At 34.5% G+C, this 15,734-nt stretch overlaps 1 pseudogene; it reads left to right on the top strand.

The window, feature by feature from the left end:
- The first annotated feature begins 13,219 nt into the window (after positions 1–13,219).
- LOC146902582 (protein SRC2-like) lies at positions 13,220–14,432 on the top strand (annotated as a pseudogene).
- Positions 14,433–15,734: the final 1,302 nt, after the last annotated feature.

Consider the following 15,734-nt stretch of genomic DNA (forward strand, 5'->3'; position numbering starts at 1 on the left):
AAGGTCCTTTTGATTTATTTGGTTTTATTATTCAGATTTAGTTTCCTTCTTTGACAAACTTTGCTGGGATTTTGACTCAGATATTTAACAAAAAATTTAATTGGATGGAGAGATTCTGGCACACGGGAATAATTGTTGCTTTTTCTTTTGTAGCTCTCCGTTGTGGAATCCCAATTTTTAGTACACGCTCACTAATATATTAGCAAAAATTCACTTTTTAGATACATTCAATTAATGATGTATATGATATATAATAAAGACCACATACATCATTAATTGAATGTATCTAAAAAGTGGATTTTTGCTTATAATAGTGACCGGAGGGTGTACATAATTATAGACTTATACTCCCTCTCTTCCTTTTTAATTGTCATATTTTAACCTTTTACATAAACCAAGACGACAATTACTTTTACTACTTTTGATATTACAATTTATCTTTTTCCTATAATAACCTTAATCATTTAATATTTCATTTTATATATTTCTCTCTGCAATAAATATCTAAGGACAATATATGTAAAACAACATTTAATGACATATTGGACTTTGAAAATGACAGTTAATTAGAAACAAAAAATTTATGCAAAAGTGACAATTATAAAGGAACAGAGGGAGTAGTATTTTTTTTTGGTGGCTACGGTTTGAACCACAGACGTTGTATATTTTATGCACCGTCCTTATCAAATGAGATAAGCTCACGATGACGCATAATTATAGTATTTTGTTTACGGTGATTGTTCCTTAAAAAAAATGTTAATTATATTTTTAGTCCTTATAAATATATTAATTTTTTGTTTTAATCCCTCTAAAAATTTCCTTCAACTTTTAGTCCTTATAAAATTTTAATCACCACTTTCGGTCATTATTTTTAAGTTAATTTTTATATTTTTTTAATGAAATTGTGCAAAAATATGTAGAATATTGTAAAAAAAATTAGAATTTTTTAACAAAATAAAAATAAAAATTTATATTAAATTCATGTTTTGTTAAAAAAATTCTATTTTTTTTAGAGATCCTTATAATATTATGAATTTTTCTGCAAATTTTTATTCAAAAATATGAATTACACATATGAGTTTATTTTAAAAGAGGGACCAAAAGTGAAGTTCAAAATTTGTTTAGGGACTAAAAATTGAAGAAATTTTTTAGAAAGACTAAAACGAAAAATTGACATATTTATAGGATCAAAAACATATTTAACTAAAAAAAGAGTAAAATTTAAATTGTTGATGAAATCATATAATGTAGTATTGTTTTTTTTTTTTTTAAATTCAAATTGTTTTGCATTCGGATTTTGTTAAGATTGATTTAAGTTGACAGTTACATTACACATCAGCAAAAGATAGATAGAGTTGACACCAATTAAAATTATTTATTTGCCTTTGTGAATTATAAGTGTCTTTTTAGGGTGAATTTTCCGTTCTTATTTAACTGTCTTTTGGTATTTTAAGAGTATGATTTGTTGGAACAAAATGTGTTTAACAATGAACCTTAAAGAGTTTTGATGATAACAAGGTATTAAAAATTGTAAATTGGACTAGCTAATATTTGTTCAAGTGTACAGGACCACAGTTAAAAAGTTACATCATCAATTGGTTCTGAATGAGCAAATAAAGAGCAAAAGAAAATGAAGCTTAGACGCTTCTGAAGGCAATACGCTCATAAAGACGGAAAGCGCTCATGAAGTCAAGCTGCTCCTGAAGAGAGTAAAGCGCTCCTGAAGTCAAGCTGCTCCTGAAGAGAGTAAAGCGCTCCTGAAGAAATGGTGCTCCTGAAGATTACTGCTTCTGAAGACAAGAGGTCCAGAAGTCACATCATCAGAAGCTGCGTTATCAGAAGCTGCCTCATCAGAAGTCATTTCACCAGAAGCTGAAGATCAACTGGATTTGCAAAGATTCAAAGATTGAAGAATCAACACTGCAAAAGCTGTCTATTGGATTCGAAAACATAGCAGAAAATTAGTGGAACATTGCAACGGTCATTTCAAAGGTGTTTGAAGGCATGTGCTTGCAATTTGGACGAAAGCGTTGACATTGTACTATTGTACGAACTGTAAAACCACCTTCTCCACTACTCTGTTTTGTGTCCACGCTACAAGACAATAAAACAGCTCCAGAATACGGCTTCGCCTGCATAGATGTTCCTTTGGATAAGGAATGGATTTCAAATTGGTTCTTCATAGGACAACAACCAAATCAGGCAAAAGATTATTGGTGAAAGATCAAGCTTCAACAACGACTCTTTGATGTGCTGGCAATTTCACAACGTCTCTTTCACACCTCTATATAAAGGAGTGAAGACTTAGAGAATTTGGAATGCAAGAACGTTAATGCTAGAACGTTGAACGAAAGACTCACAACATTTTTACAAGTGCCAAACCTCTGCTGAAATTGTTCTGCATTCACTTAGAATTTCTGTGTCTCAAAGTCATATCTTAGAAATTCTTAAGTCATTGAGTCTGTATCTGATTTGTATTGTGAGCACCTCTGATTGTATATCAAGTGTTCAACCTTAAACAATTTTCTGTGTAATTTTGTTTAGTTAGAAGTCTCTTGCAGTTGTGCTTGAGCAGGGAAGTCTCTTGATTGTGTTCTTGAGCAAAAGAAGTCTCTTGCTTGTGTGCTTGAGCAAAGGAAGTCTCTTGCTTGTGTGCTTGAGCAATTGGAATCAGATATTACTCTTAGTGAAATCTCCTTGGAAGTGCAAGGGGGACTGGACTACTTCCGGATTGTGGAAGGAACCAGTATAATTGCTTTGTGTCGTTCTTCTTCACTCTCTCTGTTTTATTCTGCTGCATTTAGATTCTGATTACCACTTCAGAAGCTGTCTCACTTAGCTTCTGATCAAGTGTGTTCAGTTTTAGGAGAAACAAAGAATTTTTCAAAACACAATTCAACCCCCTTTCTTGTGTTTTTCTCACCTTCGATTGGTATCTAGAGCCTTGGTCTGTTGTGTATCACTTAACCGTGTAACAGTCAAAGATCTGAGAAAAACATGTCTGGTCCTATTCCAACTCCTACTCCTGATGGAACTAGCTATAATAATGTCTCACATGATTATAGTGATAGTAAGAGATCCAGTGTTGGAAAAGTTTCAAAGTTCAATGGAGATGCTGAAGAATTTTCTTGGTGGAAAACCAATTTATATAGTTATACCATGAGCTTAAATGAAGAACTATGGGATATTCTAGAAGATGGTGTTGGTGACCTTGTCCTTGATGAAGAAGGAGCTAATGTGGATAGAAAGAAACATACTCCAGAGCTGAAGAAACTCTACAAAAAGCATCATATTATCAGGGGAGCCCTTGTCACTGCCATACCCAAAGCAGAGTACATGAAGATGAGTGACAAATCCACTGCTAAAGCTATGTTTGCTTCTCTCTGTTTAAACTACGAAGGCAGCAAGAAGGTCAAAGAAGCTAAAGCTCTCATGCTTGTACATCAGTACAAGTTATTCAAGATGAAGGATGATGAAACTATTGAGGAGATGTACTCAAGGTTTCAAACCTTAGTCTCTGGGCTACAAATTCTAAAGAAGAGTTATGTTGCTTCTGACCATGTGAGCAAGATACTCAGAAGCTTGCCTACAAGATGGAGACCAAAGGTGACTGCCATTGAGGAAGCTAAAGATTTAAACACTTTAAGTGTCGAAGATCTCGTTAGTTCTCTCAAAGTTCATGAGTTAAGTCTTAATGAACATGAGTCTATTAAGAAGAGTAAATCAATAGCTCTTCCATCCAAAGGCAAGTCATCAAAAGCTCTCAAAGTGGTTGAATCTGAAGAGGACGAATAGTTGAATCAATTTCAAAGAAATGATGTGTGGGATCTGGTACCCAAACCTCAGCACAAGAACATTATTGGAACACAATGGGTATTCAGAAACAAGTTGAACGAGCAAGGTGAAGTAACAAGGAACAAAGCTAGGCTTGTTGCACAAGGTTACAGTCAACAAGAAGACATTGATTATACTGAAACTTTTGCTCCAGTTGCAAGATTGGAAGCGATCAGGTTACTTCTTTCCTATGTAGTTAATCATGGCATAATATTATATCAGATGGATGTAAAGAGTGCCTTTCTTAATAGAGTCATTGAAGAAGAAGTGTATGTGAAACAACCACCTGGATTTGAGGATATTAAATATCCTGACCATGTTTTTAAACTGAAGAAATCACTATATAGCTTGAAACAAGCTCCCAGAGCTTGGTATGATAGGCTAAGTAATTTCTTAATCAAAAATGATTTTAAAAGTGGACAGGTTGATACAACACTCTTCAAAAGGACCCTTGGGAAAGATATTCTTGTTGTGCAGATATATGTTGATGATATAATATTTGGTTCTACTAATGCATCTCTTTGCAAGGAATTCTCTAAGATGAAGCAGGATGAATTTGAAATGAGCATGATGGGAGAGCTGAAGTTCTTCCTTGGCATTCAAATCAATCAATGCAAAGATGGAGTTTATGTTCATCAATCAAAGCATACAAATGAGCTTCTGAAGAAGTTCAAGCTTGAAGATTGCAAAGTGATGAACACTCCAATGCATCCTACGTGCACCTTAAGCAAAGAAGATGAAGGAGCTAAAGTAGATCAAAAGCTGTACAGAGGTAGGATTGGTTCTTTCTTATACCTCACTACATCTAGGCCAGATATTTTATTCAGTGTATGCTTGTGTGCAAGATTCCAATCAGATCCTAGAGAATCTCATATGACTGCTGTCAAGAGAATCTTCAGGTATTTGAAAGAAACAACTAATCTTGGACTCCTTTATAGGAAATCCTTAGATTATAAGCTAATTGGATTCTGTGATGCTGATTATGCTGATGATAGGATTGAAAGAAAGTCAACCAGTGGCAATTGTCAATTTCTGGGTGATAATCTTATATCCTGGGCTAGCAAAAGACAAACAACTATTGCTATGTCTACAGCAGAAGCAGAATACATTTCAGCTGCAAGTTGTTGTACACAACTACTCTGGATGAAACATCAGTTGGAAGACTATCAGATAATTGGTAACAGTATTCCCATTTATTGTGATAATACTGCTGCTATTTGTTTGTCTAAAAATCCAATTTTGCATTCAAGAGCTAAGCACATTGAAATCTAACACCATTTTATCAGAGACTATGTTCAAAAAGGATTTTAGATATACAATTCATTGATACTGAGAATCAATGGGCTGATATATTTACTAAGTCTTTAACTGTTGAAAGGTTTGATTTTATAAAGAAAAATTTGAACATGCACTTCGTGTCTGATTAAAGTTTGCTTGCTCCTGAATAGGATTTTAGGTTTTGAAATCAGTTCAGAAGCAGTGGTCCATCAGAAGCCCTTTATTGAGATTCTGAGGAAAACTCGCTTCTGATGATGACGTCAGCTTCTGAAGTCCAGAAGCTGGATTTTATGCTTCTGAATAGTTGAGTTAGTGGAAACGTTGGGAGTTACTTTTTATGATAACTTCTGGCCCACTAACTTGGTAGTTACTCTGAAAGTTCCTGACGTGGCCTGTGTGTATTGGTGTATAACTTAAAAGGGCAATGATGATTTAATAGCTTTGAAAGCACTTTCACGCGCCACCAATTGTCATTAATGTTATGTTTGTTTGTTGTCTTTTGAATTGCAATAGTTTTTACTTTTAACACTTTGTCAATTCACACACTACTCACTTCACAACAAACACTTTGCTTTCAAACCTGTTCTTGCGAAGTAAGCACAATCTTCAAACTTAGAACCCTAAAAACATCATCATCTTCATCATCATCATTGGCATCATCAAGCTCGCAAAAAGACGTTCCAGAATCTACTTCAAGCATGCAACAACAGCAACAAGAAAGGGTCGCATATCTAATGGGTGGATATACTATGAAGCTTAAAGAACATCAACTGATTGTACAGGTTGAAAATCCGGTTGATTTCTCATCTCTTCTGCATCACGGCTGTAACATCAAGAGTTTTTACAATACTCAAGGATGGCAGGAATACTTTAGGATGCTGAATGGTCCTTCGTACAAAGCCTTGGTAAGGCATTTCTAGGTAAGAGCATCCATCTTTGATAAAAAAGCAGCAGAAGCAGAAGAAAAGAATTTGATTCTATGTTATCCAGAACTTGCTGGGAAAACGAGGGAAGAAATGATGCTGGAACCTTTCAAGGGAACTGAAATCAGATCAACAGTAATGGGAGTTCCCATAAAAATCACTCAGGAGGTGATTGCGTCTGTGATTGGTGTCGAAGCATCTGGAAAATACTCTGGTATAGAGATTTCTAATACAAAAGAGAGCTTCTGGGATGACAAAGTCAACATGACTATCTTCAACTCAACAGCACCACAGGCGTATGCTGACTTGGATATGGAAAAGAAGATACTCCTGAAAATCCAATATGAGAACTTGCTACCAAAAGGTGGTGGAAATGACAAACCCTCTTTGGCACAAAAAGTTTTTGCTTATCATCTTATCAAAGGAGAGAAAATCAACTTACCAAAGTATATCTTCAAATTCATGGAGAATCAGCTTTGGAGGAGTCAGAACAAGGACAGATTCTGGGTACCTTATGGAAGATTGCTTTCTGAGATTTTCCATCAAGGAGGAGTAATTGCAGCACTCAGTGCAACAAGGTTCTACACTGATAAAATGCTGGATACAGTGGTTGGCAAAGTGATCAATGGAAAAACATTGAAAAGCATGAACCTGATTCAGGAGTTCACACCTCTGGAGTCAGATATCAGTGAATCCATGGTTGTCTCGCAACTGAATGCTGATTTCCCTCCAATATGTAAGAAGGATTCCCTTGCAGTTCAAATGGCACTTCTTAGTGATCATTTTTCAACAACAGGTGAGTTTATTGGTTTAGAGGAAGTTCCTGAGGAGATGCCAGGAAGTAAGCTACCTGTTGAAGGAAGCAGGAAAAGTAAGAGAAAGAAAATGTCAGAAGAAGAGTACTTGGAAGTGGAGAATTCTTTCAAGAAGAAGAAAACTTCTGACAAGCTGAAAACTGGTGGGTCTGGATTACCATCAATTGAGAAAGAAGCTCAGGATCTGGACACTAATGTGATCCTGAAGAGGAAGACCAGAAGTGGCAAAGTTGCTGCTTCTGAAACTATAACAGCTCCTGAACATCCTCCAGTGCCTAAGAAGATGATGAACCCAAGCTGAAGAAGAAGAAGGCACCTTTACAGATGGAATCTTCTATGGTTAAAGTAACTCCAGCCATGAAGAGGATGGCTAAGGAACGTTCTGATGATTTTTTAGCCCATAGGCAAGAAGTGAAAGCTATGAAAGAATTTCAAAGAGATGAGGAAGGAGAAATGATGATAATCGTGGAAGAAGCTGGTGTTGAAAATATAGAGCAAGTTCAAATAAATCAGGAAGAGAATCTTCGAACTTCATAAGCAGTAGATAACTCAGCAATGTTATCTAAGGTACCTCAAGTTTCTCACACATCTTGTACCACATCCTCTATTCCTTCTGAAGACACTTCTCTTTTAGATCACCTAGAAAGTCATTATCTAGGTGAACTACCCCAATCTAGCTTTAACTCAACCTCAGAAAAAGCCTCTGAGACAACCCTAGAAGCAGCTGCTTCTTGTAAAGTTGTCTCAGAAGACCCCCCACAACAACAACCAGAACCAGAAAAAGCCTTTTCACCCCCTCAAACAGAACCTACAACTTCATCACCCCCAACTGTTCCTGAACCATCTGTTCCAAAACAAGTCACTCCTCAAAAAACCGTTCCTGAACAACCAGTTACTAAACCCATTCCTGAACCTGAATCTATACCAGAACCTGCATCTGAAACTGCTGCTCCTGAACACATTGTTCCTGAGCCAACCCCTGCTTCCATAACTCCTTCACCAGTACAAGCCATCAAGATCACCCACCATACTGGTGTATGTGATATGGACACAGACTCTGAGGATGATCAAGATGATCATGCCTCTGATATGGTAGTTGACGCCACTCCTGACCAACCATCAACTAGCCAATCCTTAACTACAAATGACCAATCATCATCAAACCTACCCATTGTACACTTAGCCCCTCCAAAACCCTCTAAACAACCTTCACCTCCCACCATTTTCCTGGATTCTCAAGTGCTACAAGATGTGTGGGAAGATATTGCTTCTGAAGTTCTTAGACTGATAGCAGGAAGAAATGACTTGGGTCATCAAGTTAACTATCAGAAGCAATGGAGAAGGATCAAGGAAAGGATCATCAACCTGATTTCAGCACTGCATGATTCCTGCATTGAGGCTCAAGAGCAAGCCAAGCAGAAGCTGGAAGATTGGTTGAATGGAATGGAAGAGAATACTGGAGATGTAGAAATTCTTGGTACTTGGGTGAAGAACCCACTCAGTATCAGAGGCAGAGAACCTAGTGAATTCCTGCCTAAGGATTTGCATCTGATTATCCCTTCTGAGATCCTAGCGAAGAATGATGCACCTAACCTGGCTCTAGCTCAGGAGAACAAGGTGCTCAAAGAAGAAAATGAAAGGCTTGAAACAGAGTTACTAGAGCAGAAGCTGAAGATATCAAAATTGGAAGCTGATATGCAAGAAGCCAAGATCAGAGAAGACAACTACAGAAAAGAGATGGACAAGAAGTATGCTGATGTTCAAGAGCTTCTGAAGAAGATTTTAGAGAAATAAGCCAAACCCATAGTTGCACACTTTTAGCTTATTTTTTGTCTCTTTAGGCTTTTAATATTCTATGATCATCTCTGCTTCTGATTCAGTTCTTTTCGCTTCTGATATTATATGCTTTTGAATTCTTCTTGCTTTTGAATATCATTAACTGTTTATATCATGTGTGTTGTTATTTGCTTTGATAATAATGCTTGCTATGCTCTGTTTATTTAATTTTTTGAAGATGGTTAATATGCTTTAAAATAATTTGAATTATGCTCTGAACATTTAATCTTACGTTTTTCTCATCTCTTCTTTTTGTTTATGTCTTTTTGCTAATGACAAAAGGGGGAGTATATGTGATAGTATTTAAAGGCTCTGAGCCCCATTAATGATATTTGAAAATTTTGAAAAATTTCTATATTTTTGTTTTACCTTTAAAAGGGTGTATCAAAAAGGGTGAAGTATCAAATCTCAAATAAAAATTAATTGAACCATTCTTCTTATCTATAAGTCAATTCTTTCAAAAATTTTTAAGCTCTGATATTATTGTGCGAAAAATGAATTTAATTAACCTGGATAGAACTTAGGGGGAGCTTACAAACCTCACCTTAAAGACTATCAGACTCAGGGGGAGTAAGAGCTTACAAACCTCAGACTCTGAGCTTACAAACCTCAGAAACCCCAAAGTCAACTCGTTAATTAGATTAACAACAATTGACCAATTTTAAATACTATTGTTTGTCATCATCAAAAAGGGGGAGATTGTTGGAACAAAATGTGTTTAACAATGAACCTTAAAGAGTTTTGATGATAACAAGGTATTAAAAATTGTAAATTGGACTAGCTAATATTTGTTCAAGTGTACAGGACCACAGTTAAAAAGTTACATCATTAATTGGTTCTGAATGAGAAAATAAAGAGCAAAAGAAAATGAAGCTTAGACGCTTCTGAAGGCAATACGCTCCTGAAGACGGAAAGCGCTCCTGAAGTCAAGCTGCTCCTGAAGAGAGTAAAGCGCTCCTGAAGTCAAGCTGCTCCTGAAGAGAGTAAAGCGCTCCTGAAGAAATGGTGCTTCTAAATATTACTGCTTCTGAAGACAAGAGGTCCAGAAGTCACATAATCAGAAGCTGCGTTATCAGAAGCTGCCTCATCAGAAGTCATTTCACCAAAAGCTGAAGATCAACTGGATTTGCAAAGATTCAAAGATTGAAGAATCAACACTGCAAAAGCTGTCTATTGGATTCGAAAACATAGCAGAAAATTAGTGGAACATTGCAACGGTCATTTCAAAGGTGTTTAAAGGCATGTGCTTGCAATTTGGACAAAAGCGTTGACATTGTACTATTGTACGAACTGTACAACCACCTTCTCCACTACTCTGTTTTGTGTCCACGCTACAAGACAATAAAACAGCTCCAGAATACAGCTTCGCCTGCATAGATGTTCCTTTGGATAAGGAATGAATTTCAAATTGGTTCTTCATAGGACAACAACCAAATCAGGCAAAAGATTATTGGTGAAAGATCAAGCTTCAACAACGACTCTTTGATGTGCTGACAATTTCACAACGTCTCTTTCACACCTCTATATAAAGGAGTGAAGACTTAGAGAATTTGGAATGCAAGAACGTTAATGCTAGAACGCTGAACGAAAGACTCACAACATTTTTACAAGTGCCAAACCTTTGCTGAAATTGTTCTGCATTCACTTAGAATTTCTGTGTCTCAAAGTCATATCTTAGAAATTTTTAAGTCATTGAGTCTGTATCTGATTTGTATTGTGAGCACCTCTGATTGTATATCAAGTGCTCAACCTTAAACAATTTTCTGTGTAATTTTGTTTAGTTAGAAGTCTCTTGCAGTTGTGCTTGAGCAGGAAAGTCTCTTGATTGTGTTCTTGAGCAAAGGAAGTCTCTTGCTTGTGTGCTTGAGCAAAGGAAGTCTCTTGCTTGTGTGCTTGAGCAATTGTAATCAGATATTACTCTTAGTGAAATCTCCTTGGAAGTGCAAGGGGGACTGGACTACTTCCGGATTGTGGAAGGAACCAGTATAATTACTTTGTGTCGTTCTTCTTCTCTCTCTGTTTTATTCCGCTGCATTTAGATTCAGATTACCACTTCAGAAGCTGTCTCACTTAGCTTCTGATCAAGTGTGTTCAGTTTTAGGAGAAACGAAGAATTTTTCAAAATACAATTCAACCCCTCTTCTTGTGTTTTTCTCACCTTCATGATTTGTCAATTATACTCTTTGTCAACTTCTCTTATCTTTTTCAATAAATCTAATTAATTCTATCTATTTGAAAAACTAAAGTTTGTTTTTTTTTTAAACAGAGTTTGTTTGTTTTTCGTTATCTTCAAATTTAAACAAAATTTTGTTAAAAACAATGGTTTCAAAAAGAGTTAAAATTCTATAAATAAGATGAGTATCAATTGTTAAAAATTTCAAGTGCAAAGTAAAAGAACAAATTTGAGAGAAGAAAAATAAGACTTTCCTAATGCTCAAAAGGAATAAAGAGTATAAGCCTCATTGGAACTGCTCATGAGAGGTGAAGAGGGAGAAATAATTGAAAACTCATTTGACAAAATACAAAAACAAGAACAAGATGACAATGAAGAAGTTGAAATAATTTTTGTATTGACTTAAAATAATTAAAAAGATGTGCAATAATTTTTATATTAGAAAATTGACAATTGTTTGATATGAGAGAGAGCGTGCAAAATATTGGAATTTGTTGGAGAAATAATAACTGACAATTGTTTGTTATGAGAGAAAGATAGCATATTAAATTTATTGGAAAGATAAACTGTGTGCAAAAAATAGGAATTGATTGATGGATTAAAATGAAGGTATAATAGGAAGAAAATGTGCAAAAATACACATCGCTAATTTGGTGTTAATTTTCTAAAAAGACACTTAAAGAGGAACGAAACAAACAATTTGTAAAAAAAAAAAAAAATAGTAACATACTATGTGTATCTTTTACAAATAATGTAACAAATATAATAAAAATTATTTTTTTAGGGAAAATATAATAAAGATTATTAGTTTTTTTGGCTCAATTGCATGTTTGATCCCTTATGTTTATTTTAAGTTTTAAATTGGTCTTTTATGTTTTAAAAGTTTCAATTTGGTCCCTTAAGTTCTAAAAGTTTCAAATTGGTCCAAAATGTTACTCATGCTGGAATAAGTTAATCCCTTCTGCGACATGATATCGAGTTTAATAAAACAAAAAACTTTAAAAAAATGTGTTAAAAGTGATTATTTAAATAAGTTAAATTTCATCATCAATATTGTCAACCTGAATCTTTAAACGGTCAAGTGACGGAAGAGACTAACTTATTCTAATGTGAGTAACGTTTTGAACCAACTTAAAACTGCTAAAAGATAAGTGACCAACTTCAAACTTTTAAAACATAAGAGACCAACTTAAAATCTAAAATAAACATAAGGAACCAAACATACAATTAAATTAATTTTTACAATAACATCAACAATATAGGTTCATCGTTTAAAATATATTATTATTGGATCTATCCCTCATAAGTAAAATAATGAACTTGTCAAAAATAACATAAAAAGAAATGAAAACAATGAAATTCTTGGAACTTTTACTTTAGAAATTAGAATTATATCCTTGAGAGAATTGGTCCGCGAGAAGAATGAGATTGATTCATTTCTATTGTCCCCGTGGACCTGTCCCATTCACCACTTGTGTACGCGAGTGCGATGGTCAATTCCAACGGCGTCCGGAGAAATTACCTGCTTGACATATTTGTAATTTTTAGTTTCAGTAATGCTGCTTTTAATCGGTTGTTCAAGTTTGACATGTTTGTAATTTTAGCTTTTAAAAATAAAATTATGAATTGGGAGCATTTTATTTTGAATTAAAAAAATTGGATTTGGACATAAAAACTTATATCAAAGTCTCGTTTTTTTTTTATTCAAATATCTGGGGATGGATGATTTAAGATTCCAAATTATTTCAAAAGGCTTAAAAGTTTAGTTTTTTCTTAAGCAAACCTTAAATGTTTTTGTAGAATATAATATTAAGGTTTAATGATTAGGATCATACAAAGCAAGAATTTTAAGTTTTTATGAGAAATACTTAGTTGGGTAAGTCTCCAAATCAAAAATATTTTGACACACACTCACATATGAAATGGATCAAAAGAAAAATAATTTAGTCACACCATTTAATATAATTTCTTTTTAAATTTTTATCATTTGTGTTTGTGTGTTCAAACAGCTTTTATTTAGTGTTGTGCTCATGGAAAAGTTATTTTTTCTAATTAATGCCTTCTCATGAATGATAAACTTGTAAAAACAATTCCAACCGGCAACATTTTTTGAGATGAAAGCTATATAATAATATACTTGAAAATCATTTGTTTTTGTTTGATGATAGATATTTCAAAATCATTACTAATTATTCTAGAAATTGAAAGTAACTAGCTGACAACAAAGAAAAACAGAAACACGCTAATTAATATCAACAGCGGGAAACTTCATGTGTTGATTATTTCTCCATTCAACTGTTTTTTCTATAAATTCACATACCTTGACGTCAATTAACTCATATTACTTCCTCAAACAACCATATAATAACAAAAACACGCAAATCAATTCTTATTTATATAACTTATATCACTAAACTGCACCAATTATATATAAAATCTATAGTAATTGTACGTAACGCCATAATGGAATACAAAACCTTAGAACTCAACCTCTCATCAGCAAAAGATCTCAACAACGTTAACCTCTTCTACAAAATGGATGTTTACGCCGTTGTTTCAATCTCCGGTGATCCTCTTCACAAGCAAAAGACTAAAACACCCCTTGATAGAGAAGGTGGCACCAACCCCACGTGGAATTTTTCCGTAAAATTCACATTCAACGAATTGCTAGCTCGCCAGAATCGTTTGACGCTCAAAATCACGCTTCGTTGTTTGCGCAACCTCGTCGATAAAAACATCGGTAGCGTCAAAATTCCACTCAGGGAGCTTCTTCATGACTTTACCGGCGATGGAGAATTATTCCAACACGTTAGTTATCAGGTTAGAAAACCGTCTGGGAAACCAAAAGGTTCCTTCAATTTTTCCTACAAATTAACTCCTCCAATGAAGGAACATGTTACGGGTTATCCTTCTCCGGTGGTGGGGTCCACTTCTGCGCCTTACACAGTTGTGCATCCTTCTCCTCAGCCGCAATACCCAGCCGGATATGTGTACCCTCCGCCTCCACCGTATCAACAGCCTCAAATGGGTTACGGTTACCCACAACAAATCGAATACAGTTACCCGCCACAAAATGCTTATGGTTACCCGCCACAAAACAGTTACGGTTATCCTCAACAAAACGGTTACGGGTACCCAGCTCCACAGGCATTTTCGTATGAGAAATCCGAAAAGAAGAGTAATGTTGGAATAGGAGTGGGAGCTGGATTGGTTGCGGGAGCACTCTTGGTGGACTTTTGATTGGGGATATGATATCTTATGATGATATATACACCCTCCGGTCACTAATATAAGCAAAAAACTACATTTTAGGTTCATTCATTTAATGATGTACGTGGTCTATAATAAAGATCATGTGCATCATTAAATGAATGAATCTAAAATGTAGATTTTTGCTTATAATAGTGACCGGAGGGTGTATGCATTTGTGTTTTAACTTTTTTAGGATCTCATATATGTTTCTAGACATTTTAGATATGTTACCTTTTGGGTTTGTGATCTATATGTATCTGTTCATCTGTTCAAGCCAAAATATGACATTGCAATGAAAGTAAAATGGTACTAATTACTATATGCTTCAGAACTTTCAATTTGCAAGCAATGACACCTTCAATTCGATTTCTATATTATGGCATGGAGAAATGAAAGATAACTCCTAATAATATATAATTTTTTTATGATAAAATTATGTCAAACCTTAAAATTTTAATGGATAAAATTCTGAAGTATTCTATTGAAGCAAACATATATATATATTTTGTAGAGGGTTGCTTGATGGAGTGGTTTGTCAAGTGATGAATGTGATGTGCATTTAGGTGTGTAAATAAATGATTTGTCTCTAAAAACAACGGATGAAATTTTAATGATTTCTTGGTTTGTTACATAAATGCATGTTATTCAAAATCTCAACCTACGATTTTTCGACTAACACTTTGTTTGTCCAAATTACGATGATGACAGATAGAACTCATTGCATGTTTTGGTTGGTTGTCATAGCTCAACAAGAATATAAGCTGGGCTTTGTACTTTACAAAAGTTTCAAGGTTGAAATTTTATAGGGTTATGTTCATAAAAATCCAAACCAAATGTTTTGCAACCCATATTTACTTCTATGTTGTATGTTATGATGTATCATATCTTTTTCTTTATTTTTCTTCTGAAGGGACATTGTTTGTTTACTTTGTGCAATATTTATTGATGCTTGAATTTAGTTAGTTAGTGTCTTGATTCGACCATGGTTCATGTTTTGAAAACAAGGCTTCTAAGTCCGTAGTTAAAGGTCCCAATATGTGGTGTAGAGTCTATCTTTAATTTTGAACTTGATAAATATCACTGAATCAACGAACTTCAATTATTTCTTGATTTCAAGGCACGTTTGTTAGATTCATACACAAATATTTCTGTCGATTGGGTTGTTAGTGGCTCTCCTTAAACAGTAAGAATATATACCTTTTTCTAAGTCTCTGTATCATATTATCAAACTTATCATCTAAAATAATGAATCTCCTTATTGATTTTATAAGGATGGTTTTGTTGATAAAGGTCTTCTAGCTTCTTGTTGATTATAATTAGACCCCATTTATGGTATATGGATGATGACATGCTTGTCCAGTATTTTCTTCAATCATGCAATGTTTCAAATAAGAGAGTAACTTGCATTGATATTATAATATTTTATATATGCATCAAATTAAATCTCACTATGAAATCACTATATTTTGTTAGTTATTACAGTTTTTTTTTTTTTTTGAGGGAATTATTACAGTTTTTCTATATGACGAGATGTGAGTGCATGTAAATTAAATCCTTCGACCTTCATACAATTGTTACATGACTAATTAGTCATACTAGAACATAGATTGCACACTAATTTGA

The sequence above is a fragment of the Medicago sativa genome, chromosome 8, assembly GCF_051527215.1.
Source record: "Medicago sativa cultivar Bolivia chromosome 8, Bolivia_mono, whole genome shotgun sequence".
Lineage (NCBI taxonomy): Eukaryota > Viridiplantae > Streptophyta > Magnoliopsida > Fabales > Fabaceae > Medicago > Medicago sativa.